The sequence below is a fragment of the Oxyura jamaicensis genome, chromosome 4 (genome assembly GCF_011077185.1).
Source record: "Oxyura jamaicensis isolate SHBP4307 breed ruddy duck chromosome 4, BPBGC_Ojam_1.0, whole genome shotgun sequence".
NCBI classification, from domain to species: domain Eukaryota; kingdom Metazoa; phylum Chordata; class Aves; order Anseriformes; family Anatidae; genus Oxyura; species Oxyura jamaicensis.
In genome coordinates this window covers 45,705,094-45,729,312 of record NC_048896.1, presented here as the reverse complement: position 1 = coordinate 45,729,312, position 24,219 = coordinate 45,705,094, and the positions used below count along the sequence as shown (strand labels likewise).

Below are 24,219 nucleotides of genomic sequence, written 5' to 3'. Positions count from 1 at the left end.
CCCCCCCCCCCCCCCCCCCCCCCATTAAAAATAAAGATTATTCATAAATTACAGATACCATGCCCAGTGACAGTGTGCATTTTCTGCATTTGCTGATACTAAAGTAAGTCAAATGGACAGGACAGATCCCAAATTTTTGTTTCATGTTTCTATGCTGTATTGTCGCCTCATGTCTCATCAAAGCCATGTCATTAACTCACTAGTGAGTGCTTTCAATAAACCCCATTCCTTCTGGTATAAAGCTTCCCTCGGCTTCCTTCATAAATCATCCTAGAGGTGGAGGTTGAAGCATTGTTTTTCTCATAGTTGGAGATTGCAACAATCACCTTAATAAGATCTCACCCGACTCAGCTTAGCCATCAGAAGCTGACCCTGAGCAGAAGACTGCTTGTGCCAGCAATCTCCATCCTCCTCTGTCCTCGAAGAGGAAAATACATTTTTAGAAATGGATTTTAGAAAGCCGGAGTCATTAATTGTCAGCTGAGGCCCAGTTAACTTCCACACAATTTTTTCTGCTTTCATTTATATACATGCGTAAAACTAACTATACATAAACTAACACATAGTAAATATATATAATGGTATATATGTGTATAGTAGTATGTAAAAAGCAGTAAAAACACAAAATCGTTAAAGTTTTCCTGGTAGATAAAACCAACTTGCTTACCTGCTGCTTTATCCTGACATCCTGTAGTCACGCAGGGTTTGAGGACTTCCACACCAATTAAAGAAGACTGAGCTGAGCACCACGCACGGGAGCAAACCTGCAGTGCTGGGAAGAAATGCTAATTTTAGTGGCAGGCTCCGGCGGTGATTTAGAAGAGCACAAAAACATCCTCCTGCTTTGAAGTTCATGCGTTCTCGGAGCATACCTACTGCATCCGACAGCCCTAGCGATAGGTGAGGATATGCATTTTTACCATCCGTAACGCTTTATGTGGCTGAGAGGAAGATGCACCTGACTGAAGATCCTTAGGGGACACAGAGACAACTTTAACAATGAATAATGAGGCACCTTTGGAGTTCAGACACCAGCTCTGAATTCAAAATGAATCAAATCCCATTCCAATACTGCTCTTGCCACTTGTTAACTTTTATGATCTCTTCACAGCCCAAACTGCTCCCTTACTTTGAAATACACTGTCCTCTACGCAGTGCTCGTGCTGCTTGCTTTGGGATAGCCTACTTTTTGGAAAAGGAAGGGTTTAATGTTTTATTTTTCTCTCTTCTTAAACTTGCCAAACGGCCTGGGTAACATTGCTGGGATCAGGGCAGTGGTTTATTTTCATAGCAAATAACCCAGTTACTGCATCTGAGCTCTCACTGGACTGTTTCCCTTAGCTTCCCATTCTTCTCCCAAGAAATTTCCAATTTAGCTCCGGAGAGTCAAATGGGATATCATGCTTACACGTTTGATAGACATGGATCGTGTAGCTCTAGCCCTCATTTTCTTAAAAAACACGTCAAGCAATGAAGCAAAGCGGGCCTGAATTTTCTGGAGAGAAATGATTCCCTGTTCCATACATGAAGCACTCCGCATCGTTACTTCTCGTGTTGCTTCCATGTGTCTGTTAAGAATCAACCAATTCTTTCTTTGCTCTTAGCAATATTTAACCTCCTTCTGTAGTACACGGGCAGGTTTTTGTCCCTTTCCTGTTTTAATCCAGCCGCTACAAATTCCCCAAGACCAAGGAACGAGTTTCTATTGCTATCAAACTGTTCTTCTACAGGTCCCTTCTGCAGACATCATGGTTAGAGAGCAAAAGGGACATTTCTAAGGCATCTCCACGCAGGCTGTACCACGAGCATTATTTGTAAACGTACACACTGTGTGCCTGCTGCACCCCGTAGGCTGTGGCTGAGAAAGCAAGCCAGGTATTTGTCCAGCACACAGAATAAGGATGCCCCTTTCTGTGTGATACAGCCAAATCCTGCCGTGCTCTGGCACTTCTCCAGTGACTTTTGTTACCCTTCTATTTGCTGACTTTTTACCTTCTGTTCAAGCCAGGAAGCCGTCACGTTCTTCTCCTGAGTCTTTCCTCACGGTGCATTTCAGCAGCCCACTGTCTCATTTCAGATTTCCATCCAGAATCCTTTTGATTCAGTCCACGTTTGGCAAACACCTGGAACAACAAGGTGCAGCATGTGCTCTGAGAGACAGATTTTACTGCATTTGCATGCAGCGTCAGTACCAGAGTTTGGGGTTGCCACTTAGAGGGGATTTGAGGGAGACACCACGGTTGCTCTGACACGACTGGTGCCCCAGCAGAAGGGGGGACCATGTCACCTCTTCCCTTGCCTTTTGCCCCTGCCCTCCTTTAGGTCAAAAAGCCAAAGAAATGGATCCACCAGATTTCTCCCCCTCTTGGGATGGTCCAAGGCAGAATCTCTCCATGTATGATGCAGCATTACTGTGGCATGCATCAACTCTGGTACAGTACCATGGCTTCTTACTGCAAACAATATTAAAAAAACAAAACAAAACCAAAAAAAAAGTGCACCTTTTAAAGAAAACCAATTCTGAAACAGCTTGCTGTGGTTTAACCTGGCAGGCAGCAAAAGGAGCTGAGCAGCCCTTGGCTCTAGGTGAGTGCTGCTCTGCAACAACCAAAACCTCAGGTTGTTGTCTCATCCCCAGTCCAAAATACGGACATGTACCAGCTACTAGGAAGAAAATTAACTCTATCCCAGCCAAAACCAAGACACAGAAAAAGGACTGGATGTGTACCTTAAGCAGCATCCATCTGTCTTCTCTACCAATGTGATAATGTTGAGCTTCCACAGAAAGTGCAAAGCCTCTATAAAGCCTCTAGTGGCACAGCCACGTAATATTCCTCTTGGTTTAAGAAAGATTCTTTCAAACTGGCTCAATTTGTAATAATATCACTGAGCGTAAATTGTCTTCACAAATCCTACAACGGCCACCACTTTCTCAGCCAATTCACATGCCTGGCTACAACCCTCGCGTTTCGCCTGGTGACACCAGCAGGCAGAGCTGCACCATCCACTGAAAGGCTTTCTCCTCATGTCCTTTGTCTTGGGCTGTCACGCTGCAGCTCCACAGAGGTTCTACCAAGAACAGAAAGGTTGCCGATTTCACGTGTGGTTTTATGACTTTGCTCCCTGATGAGCACAGTCATACACATGCAGCACAAGTGCTCAGAGAAGAAAAGCAGACAAAGTAATACCCTGAAATGTGATCAGTACAGAGCAAAGGCAACATCCAAACTTTAAATTAAGAAAAGTTGGCTAACTTAACAAGTCTCTTGACTATTACTTTGCTCCAGCAAATGTTGGAACTTATTCACTGGATATTAATATCAGCGACTGAGGATGCCAAGCACAAGTAAACTTTCTCCTTTTCCCAGGCTCTTCCATCTAGATAACAACACGAAAGGCGGCACAGTGACACACGCGGTCACTTCCCCGGCTTCAGTCCCAGCACAAGAACAAGAGCTCCTCGTTTGGGAGCTCACACAGCACATGCCACCCTGTCTGGAGATGACAACACCACAGCTCTCAGCAAGGATCTCTTTCATACGTGAGATGTGAGTAGGGACCTCAACCCAAATGAGCACCGAACAGTGCCAGGTATGCTTTTAAACGAGGACAAGAAAAAAAAAAAACACAACTGGAAGATTGCTTAAGGCATTACGTTTCATCACTGGGATTCAGTGGGGGTGTTCGAGAGGAACATTTTGGCTTCCATCCCTCTGAAGTTCTGAGTTAGCTCAGGAAACGCTGGTATCTTACCTCAGCTTCTGGGACCAGCTGGAGGACAGGAGGAGACGGGATCCCACCGGGCTCGTCGACGCTTCCGTGCCCAGATGGGATGCTCTCTCTGCAATACCGAACACACATGATTCATGTTACCATCGAGGGATCCTTCAGTCATTGTGCTTTGGAGTGTATAAACAGGGCTCTATGACACAAAAACTGCTCGCTGCTATTAAAACCAACGATTCTACGGTGTGCAACAATTTACACAGAAACCAGACACCTTTATGGCACAGTTAGAGGTGTCATTAAACTGTGAGCAATTCGGTCACCCTCCTGTCATATGCCACCAGTTTTATCCTGCTTATAAAAAAAGATATTTTAATTGGCTGAACTCCATTACCGAAGGCTGATTACTAAAGCTGAGTGACGTTTAATTACCCACAAGGTATATTAGGCAGTTTTGTGGGGTGTTACGAGACCTCAGCATTCTGGCAGCTCAGCTGTGTATTAGCAAGCAGCCCTGGCACACACACGGGCTCACTGAGAAGCTTGCTGTGAGCTACTCTGCCAGCTTTTATTGGAGTAATTTGTTTCCCAAATGAAGATGTGCGAAAAATGTATGTATGAAAAAAAAACATTTCATTAATACAAAAAGCAGGCAGAGAAAGTACATGGTACATCAAGGGATGCCTTCAGCATCACATGGCCTTTGATCACTTAAATACGCGGTTAGAGGGCTAGACAAACATTTGTAAGGGTTAAATACAGCGCAGCCCCACAGCTCCAGTCTACAGACCTCTTGCTCGGGCTCTCTGTAGCAATGTTCCCACCTTCTGCTCATCCGTCCTCCCACAGGAGGACACTAACGAGGGTGTTCAGCACTGCAGCAAACACCCCACGGATGACACGTAGCACGTGCTGCTCTTTGTTTTTCTCTCAAGAACTGCGAGCTGCGCTACTAAAGACGTCAGGCAATTCCACACATTGTACTGGGTTCCCTGAGGACGGTAAGGAGGAGATTTTTCTTACCTGATGTCACTACTGCAAGCCCGCTTTCCTAATGAGGGACCTTTAGTAGAGGCGACCTATTCAGTGTCACCCTCTGCTGCTCTGAGGGAAATCCTTTACAGACTGCAGCAGGTCCCAGCACTGCATGAAAACAACGACAACAAAAAATCAAGTAGGGCAATTTCCCGAGCGCGTGGCAGATAAATCTGACCCACGTTTGTGACCCCTGAAGAGACAATCTGATAAAGTATGGGTGAAGCCACAGGAAGCACAAATGGGGAACGTAAGCAATGCCTGCGCAAGCAATGCCTGCAACTGCATTCCTCAGCACGGGTCTGGGAAAAAAAACGGCTTCTCTTTCTGGCCCTGAAATGCACCAACTGACACTTCAATGGACGAGTTTTCTGCTGACCAGCCTCCCTGGGACAGCTCAGAAGCAAAGCATTTCCACGCCACGTGACACTGCCACCAGGCAAAGTGGCACATGAGGGTGGTTTTTAAGCCTATTGAAAACATCCTTGGAATAATGGCTGCGTCCCGACTGTTGAACCGGCCTCGTGTCAGTGGCAGGGCAGCAATTCCCGTACGGGATGCACATGGACTGCACAAACTGGCTGTTGGAAGGAGTTTGTGCACCTCTCCACTCCCCTGTTTATTATTGCTGAAAATCAGGAAAGTAAACTCACCCACGTGGGAGATGAGAGAAGCGGGGAAATGCTTACATCATGCACCCCATTTACCTGACCAGGACCCTGCTGCCAATGGCTTCTGCAGAGCAGGATCAGGTCCTTCCTTCATACCATGCAAAACACCTTGCTTGTGATTACAGTGAATCCTCTCAGCTGTTCAGAGAAACTCATCTGCCTTTCTGTCCTGATGGAACGGCTGAGCAGGGCATCTAGAAGGCTGCAGGGCAGAAAGCAGAGAAAACCTAAAACATTAAAAAGAACTTGGGTAGCTCTGAGACAAACAAGTAGATCAGATACTGATGAAATCACCATGCTCCCGGAGCTGTTTATATGCAGTTTATCTCAGTTGCTAGTTAATTTTTAACAGACGTTGCTCCTGTCCCTTGCCAAGCAGTTAGGAAACTCGCTGCAGAAGATCCACACGTGCTCCAGTAACAAATATCCGAGAGTGTTTCAAAGCAGATGTAGTAAATGGAGCTCTTACTCAGTGTAGAAACTGTTGTTTAAATCCTATTTCTCCTGCACCTGAAAATGAACAAACTGGTTTTTTTCACATAAAAGAAATTGAATGCAACAGGCAATGTCCCTCCCTCCTCCACTGTGTCCTGCTTTGTGCTACTGATTTTTATTTTTTATTTTTCACCTCGGTATGACATGGCATTACCAGCTGCTCAGAGCTCTCTACAAGGCTCCAAAGTGGTTTCTTCAAGGAGACAATCTTTACCAACGTTCAAAGTCTTTCACAATGTGCACTTGCACAACCCTAAACCAGGGCGACATCAGGACGAGACAAGGAGAGCGCTCCTGGAGCCTCGCATTTCAGCAGTTTTGCTGCAGAGCTTCCAGCCCAGCCCACAGTGACACCAACTGAGGCAAAGCTCCTGAAGAGACCTACTGGTAACTGTACCAGCCTAACTGTAGGTACCTGGAACACCTTTTTTTTTGATGAAAAACAGGCTATAAAAGCCTTTATCCTCAGCCACATACTTTAAAGTTTAGGCCCCCGTCTACCAGGAAGATTCAAGTTAGGTATAAAGCACTGCACCTGGCAGTGTTTGCCAGATCCTGCCCAAACAATAATAAAGTTTCTTTGCCTCAGGACCTGGTGAACCCAAAGACTGTTTTCTCTGGCACGAGAGGCCAATTTACGAGATAAATATTAAGCAAAGTGGAATTTTTTGACTTTAGGAACTACAAAGTTGAACTTTTTCCTGCAGCCACAGACACACCCCTCATGCCTCCAACGCTGAGCTATTTTTAAAAACAATAATTCCTGTGGTATTTTCCTAATAGCCATAAAGCAGCAGGGCATTCTGTCAGACACACGTCGCTATTATTACTCCATCTATGCCTCTTGACTACTTCCAAATCCAGAAAGATTAGCCAGCTGTCTAAAGAAGACTAAAAAAAAATCAGAAGTTCTTCACTTTGTAAAGCCTTACTTTGTCACTTGTTTTTCCTGGGCAGCAGCTCTGGCCTGGCAGAGGACCACCCTTCAGTTCTTGCCTGGAGGCTCTGTCACATCTTGGAAATGTCCAAGCCCTGTGTGTTTGTGTGTCACAAATCAGACCTTCTGCACGCTTAAAAAGGGAAAGAAAAACTTGTATCTCCTGCCAGTGCTTCATCACGCAAACACAGTGAGCCAAAGCACAAGTGAAGTACTGCTGCCGATCTGTGTAATAATGACATCTTTTGTACCTGAAGAGATAACATTAGTTATTTAAAATGAGCAAGGAGCACCAACGTCAGCCGTTCCAACAATCACGCTGTTCCCTCCACCTGAGGAGATGGCAGACAAATTGGGCGTGTGACTTTGCTCGTAATTCTAACGAAAGCACTACGTCCTGGGGGCCTCTCGCTGCAACGCAGCGTTCAGAGGCACAGAACTCTCCTCTCCTCTGTACTTGTTCCCCGGTTTAGAACCCAGAGCAACATTTTTTCTAAGAATATGTAAAGATAAACAAAGATTAAAATTAGGGCAAATATCTCCTTCCACTGACTTTGCCCCCTGAACCCTCATTAAGCTCCTCAGTAAGCAAGGTCAGACCCCATCTATTTTCTATTCATGAGCACAATTTATTTCTGCTTGCCCACGGTTTCTGCCTGGGGAGGGCACTCCCAAGCAATCAACCTTTCACTCCCAGCTCCTGACCCCATTCCTTTTCTCCCCTACTCTTATGTCTCCCAGCCTCCTGCCCATTTCCAGCTTTTTGCTGCCCGAGCCATGAGAAGAGGCGGTGGCATCGTGCCATTATGCAGAAGAAATTGCCTCCTGCCGTGGCTGCCACCTGCCAGGCACGTCTGCAGCTGTCTGCCCTCCTGGAGCAAGGCCACGGGATGCGTGAGCTCTGGAGCCACCCCTCCTGGCTCTGGTTTCTATCTTGCCACCCTCCCCCTACTACTGCAAGGAAGCCAGAAACCCTCTTTTAAGTCAAAACCTAACTTACTGCCACAAAAAACAAGCACAGCAACTGGAAACAGTGCGGTGCTCATTTGTATTTTGGAAAGTTAAAGAGATCTCCGGCATGTTACTGCTCTTTTCCCTCCATGTGATGAGTCCATCTTCAAACCCTGACCTAAAGAGGTGTTGAAAACGAGATGCAGCGAGATCCATGCAGAACAAGATACAGTGAGATCCGTGCAAGTCAGAGCTTCACCCTCCCTCCTGGAGCTCAGCTACTGGCTTCAGAGACGGCAGGACTGAGAGCTTCATGATACTGATTTGCTAGAAAACACATATATTTAGCTGAGAGCAGAGCTGTCATTAAAGGTTTTAGTTCAAATGGCACTGTGCTGGTTTTTCATCAGTTGATGAATTCCAGCTTCATTCCTTTACTCAGAAGTGATATTTAATCCTGATGTGTATCAGAATTACAAAATTTACCATTCTTCCACACCAGACTTAAGGTGAAAATAGGGTTGTAGAGCTCCCTAAAACTCAATATTAGTAAGTGCTGCAAGAGGAAACAACAAACTAACAAAAACGTCAGGGCTCAGAGGGCATGAGGGAAGGACTTCATTCAACAGAAAAGCCCAAAATTCCAAGAGAAAAAAAGTAAACATTTTTTTTTCAATATTGCTTACAATACTTCCTGTGATTTGCCTACATTTTTAAATCCTTATCTGTTCTCTCAGACATAGGGAATAAAACCCACACATCATCTCTTGCCCCTCTGAGCAAGCTGTAGTGAGAGCAAGCATACAGCAAGCTGAGCATGCCTCTCACACCTCTATTTATATGGAAGGAACCACACAAAAATGACATAAATATATTCATGTATGCAAGGGCAAGGAGGGCAGGCTTGCTCTGTCAGCTAGCAGACACGGCAGGATGTGCAATTTCTTCTTCAGAATGGCACAGCATGGCCTTACCCATGCTCAAACATTGCTGGAAGAGCGCTGCCCTACGGAACAACCTCCTCCTGCAGCACTTTTCCCCGTGCTGCAGGTGCAATCCCTCAGCAGGCTGTCATGCCCTGCTCTTTGCCATGACCCTCACCTTCTCCTGGCAGCACCCAACCTCCATCCGTGCCCGTGCTTGCACCGTGCCCGGCACAAAGAGGCTCCAAGGCCAATTGGGCACCTCCAGGAGGTACCTGATGCAAACCAACACCGGAGAGCTCACGCAGGAGTACTTGTCCTGACATTCGGTCAGAAATTTTGCTTCAGCTAATTTGAAGCCCATTCTCCCACAACGTTGTACGGTTCAGGTCACATCGTAATCGTCTGGCCAAACTTAATTCCTGCAGCTCTTTTGATCTCCCCTCGTTAATCAAACATCTCTGTTTCCAAGCTGTTTCAATGCCTCTCACATAGAGCAACCTCCTACTGCAGCCAGCTGCAGAGCGCCCGGCAGCTTTACAATCACGGATGGCAGTGCGGTGCATTTTCTATTAAAAAAAAAAAAAAAAGTAATGTAAATCGTATCATGGCTGGTACTGCATAATTTAACAGAACGTCACAGACTGCACAAAGACTAGCCAGGCAATGACTTCTTGTGTGACACTTCAGCAGTGTTTTGACAATGTGCCAAAGTCTGACAGTAGCCCTGGATTACTGCCTTTGAGCGGTGCCTCTAGGCTGCTCTTCTGGCACACTATTCATCGCTGTCCTATTGTTAGCACCAGCACACTCTAAATGCCACACCCTGCGTTTTGGATCAGGGTGTGTTTCACAGTACCTTTGCAAGTGATGGCACACAGCAGAGGGAGAGGAGTCATCTGGCTCTCAAATTAGAAAACGCCTAAAAAAATAATGGAGGAAATCCCGCACCACTATAATATGCTAATTGCTTCTGAAAAGTCGATAGTGTCCTAATAGATGAGGCTATAATAAACTCTTATACTGTGTTATATCAATCCATGAGCTACCTTATACCAGCTGCTGTACAGACAGAGATTTCTATTCAGAGGGATCCCACTTGTTATGTCAGTTGCTTAAAGAGACAAAACCCCCACACTGTGTTTTCATTTCTTCTCAGGATGTTTCACCTGAACAGGCTCCTCCTCAAACAGCTGTGTTAGAAACTACTCGAACCTTGCAACAACTTCCTAACAGTGGCAAAACATCCACACAAAATAACAGCAAAATATCCACACAAAACTTCTCTCTCTGACAAATTTAGCATAGACTGCTGACAACACTTAAGGTAAGGCTCTCGTCATTCATCATTATAAACTTGTTTGTCTCCAGAGTGGAAGTTTTATTTCAGGACCTGCCAAGGCTAATAGGCAGGATAAATACTCTCCTCACTCATGGCCTAGTGGGAACTCTCTTAAGCACCTCATGTTTGCTATGTGATACCTAGGAAAATGTGACAACCGACATACCATATGCTAAATGTCAGTCTTCAGAATGAAAGCAGGATTTGACTTCAGCTGCTCACTGTTCTTACCCTCCTCTGATCCTGGAGAGAAGCGATCCTCTGTAAACCTGAAACACTTTGACTTGAGATACTAGAAAGGATAAATCAGTATTAGAGGAGTTGTTGTCAGCAGAGTTTTAGATGTACACGTAATGTCACACCAACCTCCTCCAAGAAGGGTTAAGTGCCAGGAAATGAAAAGAAAAGGAGAGAGACAGAGAGAGAGAGAGAAGGAGAAGAAGATGAAGAGAAAGCTGAAAAAAACCCCAAACCCTCCACTCCCAGAAAAACTTAACCACTATTTTTTTTTTTTTAAGATCAATTTTCATAATGTTATCCTTCAGAATACGTTCCCTATGGATTATTTTTCACTTAAAAATTGATATATATTTAATAACAACAGTGTTTATCTTCGTTATCACTTTGCCAGGGAAACTCTGGGCCACTCCAAAAGAATTTGTAAATTTTCATGGTGGTTGGCCTGAAATGATTATCTGCCCTGATAAAGTGCAACAACATATTTCGTGGAAATTTAACTACTGCACGTTTTACTTGGCAAAAAGGTGGAATCTCCTAGTAGAAACTGTTCATAATTCAGTAATCTACATACTCCTGAAAAAGCCTTTGTTACTCAGGTAAGTTCATAATGAAAGAGAGCCCATAGAAATAATCTGTTAGACTCAGAGAAGAAAATTAGTATCTGAAGACGCACATCAATACAGGCATGAAAACACGCTGTGAGTTTACCTCGGTTGGACTCTATCTGTCGAGGTTTCTGTCACTCTCTAGAGTTTCACCGTCACTACATCTGGTCCAGCTACTGCTGCCTGCACTGCACAGCTAGAACAGAATAATTATGTCTAGTAAACTCCGAATCCTGTCCTCAATGTGTCCAACAAACTTCTAGTTAGGGAAGAACTTGCCCATTTTCATTTTCAGCTACAGTACATGTTATTGAAACTTGACAGAGATGCTGACATCTAAATATGCTCCATATGCCTCCGAGCTCTGACTGCTTTGCTGTATTTCCTGAATACATTATGTCTGCAGTTTTCTCTCTGTGAATCACACACATCATCCATGTCAAAATGAATTTAGCACCTATTAATTTCCATTCTTCTGCTCATGAAGTTATGCCACACCTCTAACAGACAAGGGCAATGCTCTGGCAGGGCATTAGGTTGCTAATCTAGTATCACAAAGGGGGTTACAGCATTTCTCCTTTGCACCATGTGCAGTTAGCACTCTTCTGACTGCAGGTTTCTGTGAAATATAAAGCAGGTATATTCTCCTAGTCTTGAAAGAGCTCTTCCCTGAGTTCATGGACTTACGAACTCATTTCTTCCAATTTCAAGAAAGCTGCAGTTTTCCTTGTTCTGCTGTAATTGATGAAGTGTTTTTACCCCCAAGAACATTTCACAGGGAAGTGAAACCCTGCATAGAAAACATTTCATAAATGTTGAAAAGCTGTCACCTTTGATAATTCCCTTTTCAAGAGAAAACTGCAAAACAAGCATACTTTAAAGGTGCAAAAGACAATTCTCAAGGAAACTAAATCCATGGATCTGACACAGCAGTGGTACAGCTGGCTAGAGCTCCACTTTTTGACTTTCCACTTAAAAATATTTTTTAAAAACAAAACAAAAAACAAAACAAGATGTTTTCTAGTGTGAAGTAACTCAACCTCTCAGGAAGGCTCCACTTGTACATAACCATTGCATCCTGTCTCTCAGCCAAATTAAACTCACCTTCACTTTAACTGTAACTGATTTACGATGCCTCCTCATTACAATCAGAGTGGGTGTACTTTTTGACAAGGAAGTACTGGCACAGCCACAGAGAAAATGTACTTATCATCACACTTCCACCCTGACACCTGATTAAAGCAAAAGCTGTATCAATTAGTCATTTTCTTGTTTGGGAAACCAGGTGGTCAGCACCAGCTCTCGGGCATCCAGACATCATTTGACACCACCACTGCTTGCAGTGAGAGGCTCTCTCTGCAGAGAGATCTTGCCCAGTGTGTGAATGATACTTAACTTCTTCTGCAAGAGAGGCTCTTAATTTAATTAAAATATCTTAAAACAGACATAAGGCAAGAATAAAGCCTGTCTGTCATTGTATACAGATTCCCACTGAGCCTTCCTTGAGGGAAAGTGCTCCAGGAGAACCTCTAATGTAGGAGATTCCCAGTCAGCAACTCTGTGACCATTACAGTTGTAGGTACTGGGTTTATATCGTTAGATATTTTAACACACAGGTAGATGCATAGTTCTGGATCCCCACAGAAACCACAGGATGATTTAATAATTAGCAGTACTCCATTTCTCTGCCTACAAACCGTGATACTTGCAGAGTACTAAGCAATGAGCAGACAGTGCTTATACTCTCCATTTGCTGAAGATAGCAGGTTACAGGTTTATCCCAGAAAAAAATAATGCATTGCATTTAGCAGATCACTGTGAAGAACACCTTTCAGTGAAGGCTTTTCAGATATTAGACACCATGAAACTGTAACGTATTTGTTATTTGTAGTAGCACCTACAAAACCAGTTACAATTGGATCCTGCCTAAACACCCAGTAAAACACATCCATCTTCCAAATGGTATGCTGAAGAGTCAAATCAGACACATGGAAGAAAGAGAAACAGAACATTAATGAAGACAACTGAGCAGCCTCAACTCAGTGTCAGAGTCCAGAACAAATTTTCCATCTCCCCAAAACACTTGTTCATGTTGCCTCACTAGTTACAAGGGATGGAGGTGAAGCATGCCATGCCCAGCTCAGCACAGCTTGAAAAACAGGATTCTCACAGCTCACACAAACATCAGTTTGTAGCACATAAGGAAACTTCAACATTGCTCTTTAATACCCAGTCTATTATATTTCATGCTCAGATAGCTCTGTCAAAACCATGGTATCAAATGGCAAACTATTACATCTTCCCACTGCCTCGCACTGTAATACGCTCCCTGAAATGTACTCAAGAAACGTCATAAATGTGTGTACCCAAAAGCTACAAAAATAATAACCCCAGGAAACAAAACAAAGGAGATAACAATAGCAGAATTCACCGCAGGAGCAGCAGCTTATCAGAGCAATGACAGAAAATCAAGTCCTAACAAAGTACAGAAGTCATGCAGAACAAACATGACTGCTATCATTGTATTAAAAAAGCAGGAAAGAGACAAATCAAACACTGGAGCATGTAGTCAAGTTTCCTCCTACAGTTCAGTCCTGAAGTTTCTGGCAAAACCCAGTTATTTTCTACCAGCTTCAGAGTCTCATCTAGTGTTCATACAGGGGCAGATCAGATTCAGAAAGTTTTCTGTCTGACAATTTTTTAGCTACCATTAATGCTAATAAGAGACACAGGGAATTAGACACATCCAGAAAAATCCCAGTCAGGAATGCTTCATTTCCTTTTTCTCCTTCTGGGTCCGAATCTATGTTGCTGTGCTTGGCATAAGCGTTCACCAACAGGAGACAGTGACTGGTTTGGTTCTCAGCTAAAAACGTGTAATTATCTTCATTGAGGAAGACCATCAGATTCTCTCCAATGTTTCAGTAGCAGAATGAATGAACTCTTTTAGAAATACTGTAAGCATTTTTGCAACTATTCACTATCAAGCTTGCTGCACTAATGACAGAAGATTTCCTGCGCTCAGTTTTAACTGTAAACAAATTATCGTAGGCTGAGAACCATATTTATATCCTCAGAGGTGGCAAAAGAAGAGAAGAGAGGAAATAACTCACATGTTTGGAAACAGAATCTGAGGCTCAGGTGAAAACTGGAGACCTCCACCTCCCATGTTCCTAGTTAGCACCTGGCTTTGAGCTCCACTGCTACCAGAAAATACTGAAGTCTTGCTCAGGAGGTGGATATGAGTCTCAGAGATAGTAAGGGAAACAGGAGGATATGAAAGCTGGATAAAACCAAGAACCCTAGGCCTGACACAAGAATAAAATGCTGCCATCTGTGATACACCTGGTAATAATGATTTATATGTATAAAAATAATAACTGAATAATAAATGAAACAGTCAATGGTTGAAAAAATTGAGGCAAAGAAACTGGAAGAGAGACTATGCTACATCACATCAAATAAATTGCTTATTCCTCAGGACATCCATATGTAATGAGTGTGCTACAGTACACTTGTCACATTAAACAACTGTCCACACAGGCATAAGTACCTGTCTGATAATCTTTTCTTGAGCATGAAATGTTCTGCACGGGGTTTGCTGAATGGTTTCTGAGAATCCAAGCTGTTGGCTCACCAAGTGAAAAGCATGCCTCATTCACGCACGACTGTGCCCGAGGTTTCACAGAGGGGCCATACTTACCTGTGGGTCTCTGCAAAGCAAACATCGGCTTCAGGAATACCTCTTAAACAAATAATTACACTGGTGCAATACTGGGAGAACGGATGCATTCCAGACTTGCACTCAGTTGAGAGTTTCTGGATAACAAATTTGTTCAGCAACACTTGACATTAATCCTTTTGTTCTTGGTACATATTAAGTTCTTCCCATATGTTTTCCACAGTTAACAGAGTGTGGGGACCTGTCTATTATTACAGGTATTTTTTTTTTTTTTTTTGATGTTAGAGAACCTTCCACACTGACTGTACACTGTGAATGCCTACACAAACATTTTACTGGACTTTGCAGCTCTTGGGGTTTCCCTTAGCCCTTTTTTTCCCTTTGAATGGGTCTGAAGGTCAAACTCTTCCGGAATACCCAACCATACCTCCCACCAGCCCTGCCAATATTCTCCAGCCCTACTGATATCTCAAGAGGCCCATGGGGAGCCTGAAAAGTCTGCATCTTTAGGATTAAGCTACAATAAACTACCCCCTTTAATTAAGCATAATTTTGTATAATTAATCCATACAGAAAGCATTAATTTTCCTTGCTATCTCAGATTTCCCCTGAGAAAAGCTTTACAGTTCTGATGATGCCAATGTCTATCGTTATAAATCATCGTACCTTAATAATGCAGCCTGTGAGTACAAAGAGCTTCCCACACACTCCTTCTAATCAAAACAGAAACGCTGCCATACACAGCATACACATGAATCCCAGCCTTAAGCAAAAACAAATCCTGACACAAGACACTCTGAACAGCCAATCTGTCAGCATCACTGAGGCTTTCTCCATTCACTGCTTTGGCGTTTCGCGTGTGTCAGGAATCCAGAAACCATCCGTACAAGCCAACTCAACCACAACCCCAGTGACTAGGCAGCCTTGTTTCCTAGACTTGCCCTGTTTGGAAAACCATTCCTCAAGTCCTGTTCTTATCTAATAAAACAAAGGCTGTCTTCCCCTTTCATTAAATCTGTGCAGGAGTTTGCCTGGCATGCTTAGAGCCATGCAACAGAATGTGTGCAGAGATGCTCACCTGAGCACCAGCTTTCTTAATTTACGTTGAGGAAAGAAGAGAAGTCCTCAACTCTAGCAGCAACTTGAGGATTTACTTCATGAAGCAACACCTGCCCTCCCAGTTTTGCTGCTGTGTTGGTAACAGTTGCACCAGAGGAGAAAGACAATTCAGAAATAAATCTAAAATAAAGAAAAAGTCATCTCAGGTCTTGAGCCCATGCCACACACCAAACATTTGTGCATTTTTAGGTTGTCTCTACCCTGCAGTCAAAGCTGGACATGTGCACACAAGGCATAGTCAGAGGTTTACACAGTTCCCACATGTGATGTTTCCTCAGTAGCTAATCTTTATGAGACAAGAGATGGACAGACACCTCCAGAAAGATGTCTTCTTCAGATAAACAGAAATTAACTTTGGTCTGTGCTGAAACGCTTCTTTGTTCTTGCCTCTTGAGTCATGAGTTCTGGATAACCCTAAACCATTTTCCCACAAAGTAAGTCTTTGGTTTATTTCACATGGCATAGCAGCATAATGATGTAACTATTCCCTGTAGCAATGTGTGCTCCAAAAAAAGTATAGGAATTACTGCTGATCTGCTCAGTATTCGCTCTTAGTAGCTGCTATCCATGCAGGTGAGAGCATCTTTGAGCGGGACTGTGCGCGCAACGCTAGTTGTTTTAGAGGAGACTGCCATCCATGGCTGTGCTACTACATCTCAGGAGGAATTGTGTTAGAAAACGTACAGAAAGAGAGAATCTTTTTTACCATTACCTGGTTTGGCGAGGACACTGGTGTTATCAGAGATCAGCAAGGTTCACATTCTTCAGTTCGGCCAGGAAATGGAGTTCCAGCATTGACGGGATAACCTGAAGAAATGCAGGAGATCTGAAGTTTGGATTCTCCCTCCCTCCTTCTCCTGCATGAGAGTTTCAAATAGTCCTTTGATTTCAAATGCCATTTATGGTTAATTGTTATTATGTCTGGAAGTATGCACTTATCAAAAAAAAAAAAGTTACCTACTTGGAGTAACAGCTAACACAATGTACTGTGCAGCCTTCCTAAAAGCACCACCTCTGCTTTCAGGACCATATGTGCACCTGGGAAGACAGGCATGGGAGGCAGGTAAAGATAGGCTGTACATGTATATGAAGAAAAAGCCTGGGAGCTTACAGGACAGGCTTGGGAAGGAACGAGGGCTGGAGGCTGAGTGAAATTACCAGTGAATGATAATTCTTTTCCAAATTTCACAGATTTGGCTGACCTACTGATAAATCTGGGTGTAACATCTGCATTTATTACCTGTCTTCTGCATGCTCAATCGTTTTCACTGACATGACCTTTCCAAGCTTTTAATCATCTTGATAAAAACAATGTAATTTCAACTTCACTTTTAAAAAGTCATAATAAAAATAAAAAAAATAATAAAAAATAGAATTTGGTCCAATTACTCTGTCCAAATACTCTTTTCTTTTAAATATTTCAACGTATGCTTGGATAACTGTTACTGCAAGCAAGCACGGCACTACACTGGATGTACCTATTGTTGTCCAATCTCCACGGTTAGATTAAAAAAAATAAAAATAAAAAAGGAAAAGGCCACTCAAAAAAGCGTCAACAATAAAAAAAAAAAAAGAGAGAGAGAAGAAGAGGAGGGAAAAAACATTTCTGAAATGTATTAGGTATGTATGTACTCATACACAGAATCTAACTAGAAAGATGATCCTTCAGCAACCTGATTTACAGTTTTGGAGAGCCGTACATGACCAAAGGTTATGAACCTCTCCTGCAGTGAAACTTTACTGTCTCCACTGTGGAGCTCGTGCTGAACTAGACTGGAAATGGGGGAGGATGATAACTTGCTGCTTTGCACTCTAGGTGGGGATTGACAGGCAGGCTTTCAGCATCAGCCAAAAAACAATCAGCGACTACAAATTGTATTGTGTGACAAAGACCATGCTGTGCACATGTGGACTGTTCTGGCTGTACACCACCTCCTCGCCAAGAGCTAATGAGATAATTTTTCTCCTCGGAGGCTACACCACTGCTAAATCCAAGAGCAAAGGCAGCTTTCACACAAGCAGTACCTCCCACAGAGCAGGCCCCCGAAACAAAACATTACCTAGCTGCAGACTGCAACTCAGCAGCTCCAGCCAAGAAAGGCTCCTCCTCTCTGACAGTAACTGCTCACAAGTGGGATGTGTTATCTGAACGTCAGCAGTTCCAGGCTCTGTTTGCATACTTTCATGGCTGTTTATATCCCTTCAACACATCTTTGGTGGGTGGCCTTTCTCCACTTTGCTTTTTTATTGTTTCTACCCCCTTCCCCTTTCTGTCAAAGTAGCACCATCACTTTTATTCTGACTGCTATCCGTTAACCTGATTAAAGCTCTCCAGCAACAGGAGGTATTTTTGATGCTGGTTTAATAAAACAAAATAGTAACACTGTAGAAAGCCCTCTGGTCTCTGAGTGGACTCAGACAAAGCCTAATGTTTTAATCTTGCCTGATAACTTTTTCTAGACAGATCACAATAAAGTATTTAAGGTATTTAGGCCTACACCTAACTTAGAGCTAGGAATCATGACATTATCTTCAACCTGACTGTGCTTCTGATCACCTGCTGAATCAGTAAAACAATCTTCATGCCTGCTTATATGTGAACTCGTTAAACTTTCTTCCTAAAAAGCAGTCCCTTGTAAACAAAATCTGAAACGGGCAGCAGGGACTTTACAGGGATTTTGTAGTCAACCTGAGACTTCAAAAGGAAAACAGATGCAGAGAGATATTTTTTTAATCAACTAAAAGGAATCAGTAAGGACAAATCTTGGTAATGAATGACCCTAGGTTTGCATAGAGCGGGTGGTCTGCAAAACAGGTTAACAATACCAGAGGGATGGCACTGCCAGCATTTCCCACCAAAACCATTTACAAACAGGCTGTATGTAAATCCTGACTTTATGAGGACAAATTTTCCAAGCTCAAGTCCAAATTTTTAAGCGTTAAGCACCCAATGCAAAGGCCAGATTTTCAGGAACTTGAGTCTCATTTAACATAAGGTTCCAATTTTTACAAGTCCTTTGTGTAAGTAACTGAAAACTTCTGAAAATTGGCACAAGAAGCAGTTGCTGTTGCATGAAGAAAACTTTACTTAACCTAGGTCATACCAAGCAGGGTACACAGAACACTGGCGTATTTTTGCACAAAACTGCAACAGTCCAGTGCTGTAATAATCTATCAAGATGTTATATACATCAAACAGGTAAGGCTTTGTAACACGACAACAACAAAACATTATAGCAATTAATAGGTGTACAGCAGAGATTGCACTAGCCCTTAGAGCAGAACAGTGGATTAAACATGCAATGATGTCCACTAACAGGCTGGGGCAAGCATTAAGTCCTTTTCATCTACTCCCTGCATCAGCAAAGACTGGGCCAACTGTATGAAAATTTACAAGCTGAAGTCCTCTGTGCACTTCAAGCAAGAAAAGGCTTATGCCTAGCTAAATACATGAGCCTGGGAATTATGACTTTCTGATCACTGGGGCTGTCTGCTTGACACAAGTTTTAGATATGAATTTACATAGAGAATAAAATGAACCTCAAAATTCCTCACACCAAGTCAAAACTCCCAATTCCTCCTGCCATTTCCCATTCAAATTGGTGAGCCATCCACAGCTGCACTTTCACCTGAGTTGCTTGCTGTGGATGCGCAACCACCTTCAAAAACTGTGGAATACAATGCTTAGGGGCTTCTCCTGTATGACTTTGTCCTCACAATACATGTTTGCTTGTGCAATGAGTTAAAAATAAAATCTGAAAACATCACGTCAAAATCTAAGAAAAAATGTTAGGCATGTTCTTTTGTAATTTGTAACTCAGAACTATGAAATGTTTTTATTGTTGCAACTATAGTAGTGTTGAAAAAGAAATTAGGGTCCCATGTGCCATCAGCAAAGGTTCAGGCATAGTTCTGAAAAGTCCAGAAACTCTTACCTCTTACATGTTTAACAACTGATTTAAGTTCCAGTTCCTGCATTTATTCTGTCTTCACTTGTCAGTTCCCTGTAAATACGTAAACCAAACAGTTAAAGGACTGCAATCTAAAGGACTAATGCCTATTCCAGTCTTCCTAGACTGACCTCACCTCATTTTTGAGGGATATCCCCCTGCCTATGTACACATATAAATTATTATTTACAGAAAAAGAGGGAGAGATACATGCACTGTACTACATGCACCAGTTAAAGGTTTCTCAGCGCTCTTGGAAAACTTAATCCTGTCGCCCTGGAGGACAAAAAGTATTGTCTGGGGTCACTCATCACAGAAATTGGAGAAGAAGGGAAGGAACTATTTATATACACATACTTATATTGGTACAATGCCCAAAGGCCAAAAAAAAAAAAAAAAAAAAAAAAAGTTCCATAACACACAAAATTTCCTTTTGCCAAAATAGTAAAATTCGTTTTTATAAGATGGCATCATGGTGACCTGTCACAACCAGAGTGCAATATTTACTCAGCCTTAAGTACTTAGAATTCATAACAAGTTTGTTGAGCACATGAAGTCTGTTCTGCTACACCCTTAAAAGGATTTATCCACATGGAGGGGTTCCACGCAGAAGAAATTAAACAGAATAAAAGAAACATGAATTAAGTGAAAGAGGTAGAAGACTGAGGATTTCAGGATCTTTAAGTTTTTTTTTGGCATTTACTAGCTGAGCACCAGAAATGTGGGAAATCTTCAAGTTCAGTAGACTAACTCTCACGTTAGCTACTGTGACTGCTTATTGCATAACTTTTCTGTGTAGCATACACAGTAGGACTGCTTGGCTATTTTGACTGCCTTTTTTTTTTTTCTTTCCCATTACTTCACACACACACACAAAAAAAAAAAAAAAGGCAGCCACCTTGTCTTTGCCACAGGGGGAGGTGACAGTTCATGCCACTGTCTCAGGGTGTGATCCAAGAGCCGCCCCTGGCCATGAGGGACGTTGGTGCTCCTGTACCGAGCACGTGCAGGAGGCATAGTTTGGAGCACAGCCCTAGGTGTCTGTTATTCTATCTTGTCAGGAAAGAGCAATTAGAGAATAACTCCCTGTTGCCTTCAACTCTCTCCTGCCAGCCCAGTGGTCCCCATCCATCATCATGAAGACTTATCTCGGTGATTCATTACGAGAGGGCTGCCTTTCCAAGGGAGGCACTGAGAGGAATTTTCTACTTCTCTCTCCCTCCCCTTTTGCATGGCAGCAATCTCATTTCATTACAAGCCCAGGATGCTAATGTCACTGGCTTCAGACATTTGCTAATAAGGAACAAGCAATTTCCAGGAGCAGGAGACACAATGAGTACATTAAAAAACACTTCTGAGAAAGAGAACCCCTCACATGCTTCCAGTAAGGAAGGTGAGCAAAAGGTAGGAACATGGGAAAAGTTAAATCCTGGAAGGGTGAGGGGGCAGGCCTGGAAAGCACACAGTAAAAACACTATCAGGCAGGGTGAAAGAGCACAAAGGAAGCCTCAACAAATATTGTCTACCTATGGGACTTTACGAAGAAATCAAGGATAAATATATATATGCATACACAGTACCAAGAGGCACACGGCATTTCAAAAGCAGTGAGCACAGTCTGAACAACTCATTTATTACAGATACAGTAGAACTGTGCATTTAGGTGTTTTTTCCTTCAAAAGTAATTGCAACATTTCATAGTACAATTTGTGTCTGCATGAAATGGTAAGAAGAGTTACCTACTTTTGTAAAACACTCAGATTCATTTATATAATAAATCTTAAATGTTGCATGCGCTACTTGTCTATATATATATTGCACAGAGGTATTGTTATTATTCCAGTTCCTCCTAGCTATTCTAGCTGGGTTCAGAGGAGCTTGCAAAAAGAGCCGGAAGATTTTAACAGCATTGTCAGAATACAGAGAGCTGTTTGATAACTATATGGTTGTAGACGATGGTAAAGAAAACTCTCCATGTTCATTCTTTAGGTACTTACTGCATATGGGGCGTCTTTCCAGGGGCAGGAGTGTCTCAGTTCCTGAAGATTTACAGACACAGAGCTCTGAACCAGTCCTACACTGAGGGCATGAAATACTGAAGATATTCACCAAGTTCCTCTCTGATATCCTGAAACTGATGTCACCTATTTCTTTCAGGCTGGAGAAATGTCTGTAAGAACAGCTCTACTTGAAATAAAGAATTAAGATCAGAGATACAAGCTCATTCGTTTCAAGGAGATTGAGAAAAAATGTATTTACGGTAGGAAATGAACCAAGGCAAATCGAATTATTTGACCTAATGGCCAGAAAGTTAGCCCCTTTGAGGAAGCTGAATGTTGTGTGCTCAGTAAAAGTACGTTTCTGCATCCCCAGGATTGAACAATTCTTTTAAAGTAGCAATTATAACTGCATAGCAGAAGATACACTGTGCTACTCTTGTGCTCACTGGTGCCAGAACTATGAGCTAACCTCCCAAACAAGATAAAGTCCTCTCATGGATAAGATTGAATAGCATAGCTCTGACTTGTTTTGAGTCAGCTTGCTGTGATAATGCCAAGTGAAAAAAGATTAAGGCTAAAACCTGTCTTTCAACAGCTGTTAGAACATGTCAGAAATACCCAGAGGATGAATGTATTCAATTTGTATATGAACACTGACAGCCCAGAACTGTGGAAGACTCAATAATAGTAGGGTATCACATGCTAACTTATTTAAGCAAAGGCTAAATGTCACATGATCGACTCCATGACATTTGGTTGCGAAATTCTGGTCTAGATTTATCCCTGTAAACACAAACGGTTTGTTCCTTAGAAATTCCTTTTAATAGAGATCTGAAGTAGACAAATGTGGACAGGACAGGAAAACAGAGATCTAAAAAGAGTATTTCCCCACTGAGAAGCTGTGAGAAAACTGTTAGCAAAAAAGAATTTGGCATTTCACTACTGCTGAGGAAGAGGTTTTGTACCTTAACATGCCATAGCAGGACATGGAAGAACTACGTAAAATGATACCTCTTCTACACATAAATTCCTTGCATGCAACACAAACTCACTTGAAATGCTAAAAGAGAAGAAATAAAATAAAATAAAAATATTTTTATTACCCTTCTGACCTCTTGATTAACATTAAAAAAAATCTAAGTATTTTAGTCAGTGAAAATAGATCAGATTTTATTATTTCCTAACTGCACAAGAATGTTTAGTATACACTATTAACATGATTGCTGGATGTAACTAACCAACATTTATAACAAGCTTTGTAATACAAGGGCTTCTTGATCATGAATACTACATTGCTGATAGATGCTATGAATAGTTTGTGGGAATGCTGACATCCATTCATTAGTAGTACTTAGTAGGGAAAGGATACTCTACAAATCTGGTCATGCAGAATTCATGTTATCATCTGTCTTTGGCCTCCCAGTTTCTGCATTGTCCTCATACTCTTGCATTTTCATTGGTCACAATACTCACTATAGCTCTTTTTCCCACATCAAATAAAATTAGAAAGCACTATTAATCCCATTTTAGTGAGGGTGTCTGAGTCACCACAATTGTGAAAGACACACCGGAAGTTTGTAGCAAGACAGGCAACAATAGCCCACTAACTCAAGCTATCACTAGAGTAATAGAGTAAGTGAATTACAACAGTGCATGCGCTGATGTCACTCTACCATCACATGCAGGACCACTACCAGAGGTTAATTTGAAGACGTATTTATATTATGATTAAACACAATTTGGGAGGAAGCTTTACAAGAAATACTTACAAATTAATTGATTCACTGGTAATAATGCTCTGCTGATCTTTTTTTTTTTTTTTATGGTTTAACCTGGCTGGCAGCAGAACACCACACAGCTGTTCGCTCCCCCTCCCCCCTCCCTCTCTGGGATGGGGGAGAGAAACGGGAAAGTGAAGCCTGTGGGTTGAGATAAAGACAGTTTATTAAGACAGGAAAGTAATAATAGTACTACTAATAATAATGTGTACGAAACAAGTGATGCACAATGCAACTGCTCACCACCCGCTGACCGATGCCCAGCCTATCCCCCAGCAGCTGCCCCCCCACCCCGGCTAGCCACCCCTAGATATTGTTCAGCATGCCGTCAGATGGTATGGAATACCCCTTTGGCCAGTTGCGGTCAGCTGTCCTGGGTCTGTCCCCTCCCAGCTCTTGCTGCACCCCTAGCCTGCCCGCTGGCAGGACAGAGTGAGGAGCTGAAAAGTCCTTGGCTTACTGTAGGCATTGCTCTGCAACAATTAAAACATCAGCGTGTTATCAGCACTCTTCTCATCCTAATCCAAAACATAGCACCCTACCAGCTACTAGGAAGAAAAATAACTCTGTCCTAACTGAAACTAGGACATTTTTTTTTTGGTCAACCAGTTTCTTTAAACTCTGCATTACACTGGTTTAGTAACTGCTGATAAAATAGGACAGCAACACTGGAATATTGAATTAGGTCCAACATGATTATAGTACTATGAGATAAATTTGTCAACCTACACTAACAGAATTCAGACTGTTCTCATAGAATGCAGA

The 24,219-nt window shown here is 42.5% G+C and overlaps 2 long non-coding RNA genes across 6 annotated transcripts in view; both read right to left on the bottom strand.

The window, feature by feature from the left end:
* LOC118167111 overlaps window positions 1-3,399 on the bottom strand; it is a 6,538-nt gene extending 3,139 nt beyond the window's left edge. Inside the window, exons 1-3 of the long non-coding RNA XR_004750942.1 lie at window positions 2,729-3,399; window positions 1,993-2,453; window positions 668-772 (exon numbers count right to left, since the gene is read on the bottom strand). This is a non-coding gene — a long non-coding RNA (uncharacterized LOC118167111). The remainder of the gene's footprint in view (window positions 1-667; window positions 773-1,992; window positions 2,454-2,728) is intronic.
* Window positions 3,400-3,797: 398 nt separating this feature from the next.
* On the bottom strand, window positions 3,798-23,100 carry LOC118167112. Of its 5 annotated transcripts, XR_004750947.1 has the most exons (6): window positions 21,674-23,100; window positions 16,439-16,533; window positions 15,711-15,846; window positions 10,247-10,372; window positions 6,860-6,997; window positions 5,276-5,942 (listed from the first exon to the last, which is right to left on the bottom strand). It is a non-coding gene; the product is annotated as an uncharacterized LOC118167112 (long non-coding RNA). The 5 variants fall into 5 exon arrangements; XR_004750944.1 differs by lacking the exon at window positions 21,674-23,100 and having other exon boundaries at window positions 16,439-16,664; XR_004750946.1 differs by lacking the exons at window positions 15,711-15,846; window positions 16,439-16,533; window positions 21,674-23,100 and adding an exon at window positions 3,798-3,837 and having other exon boundaries at window positions 5,411-5,942; window positions 10,247-12,731.
* Window positions 23,101-24,219: the final 1,119 nt, after the last annotated feature.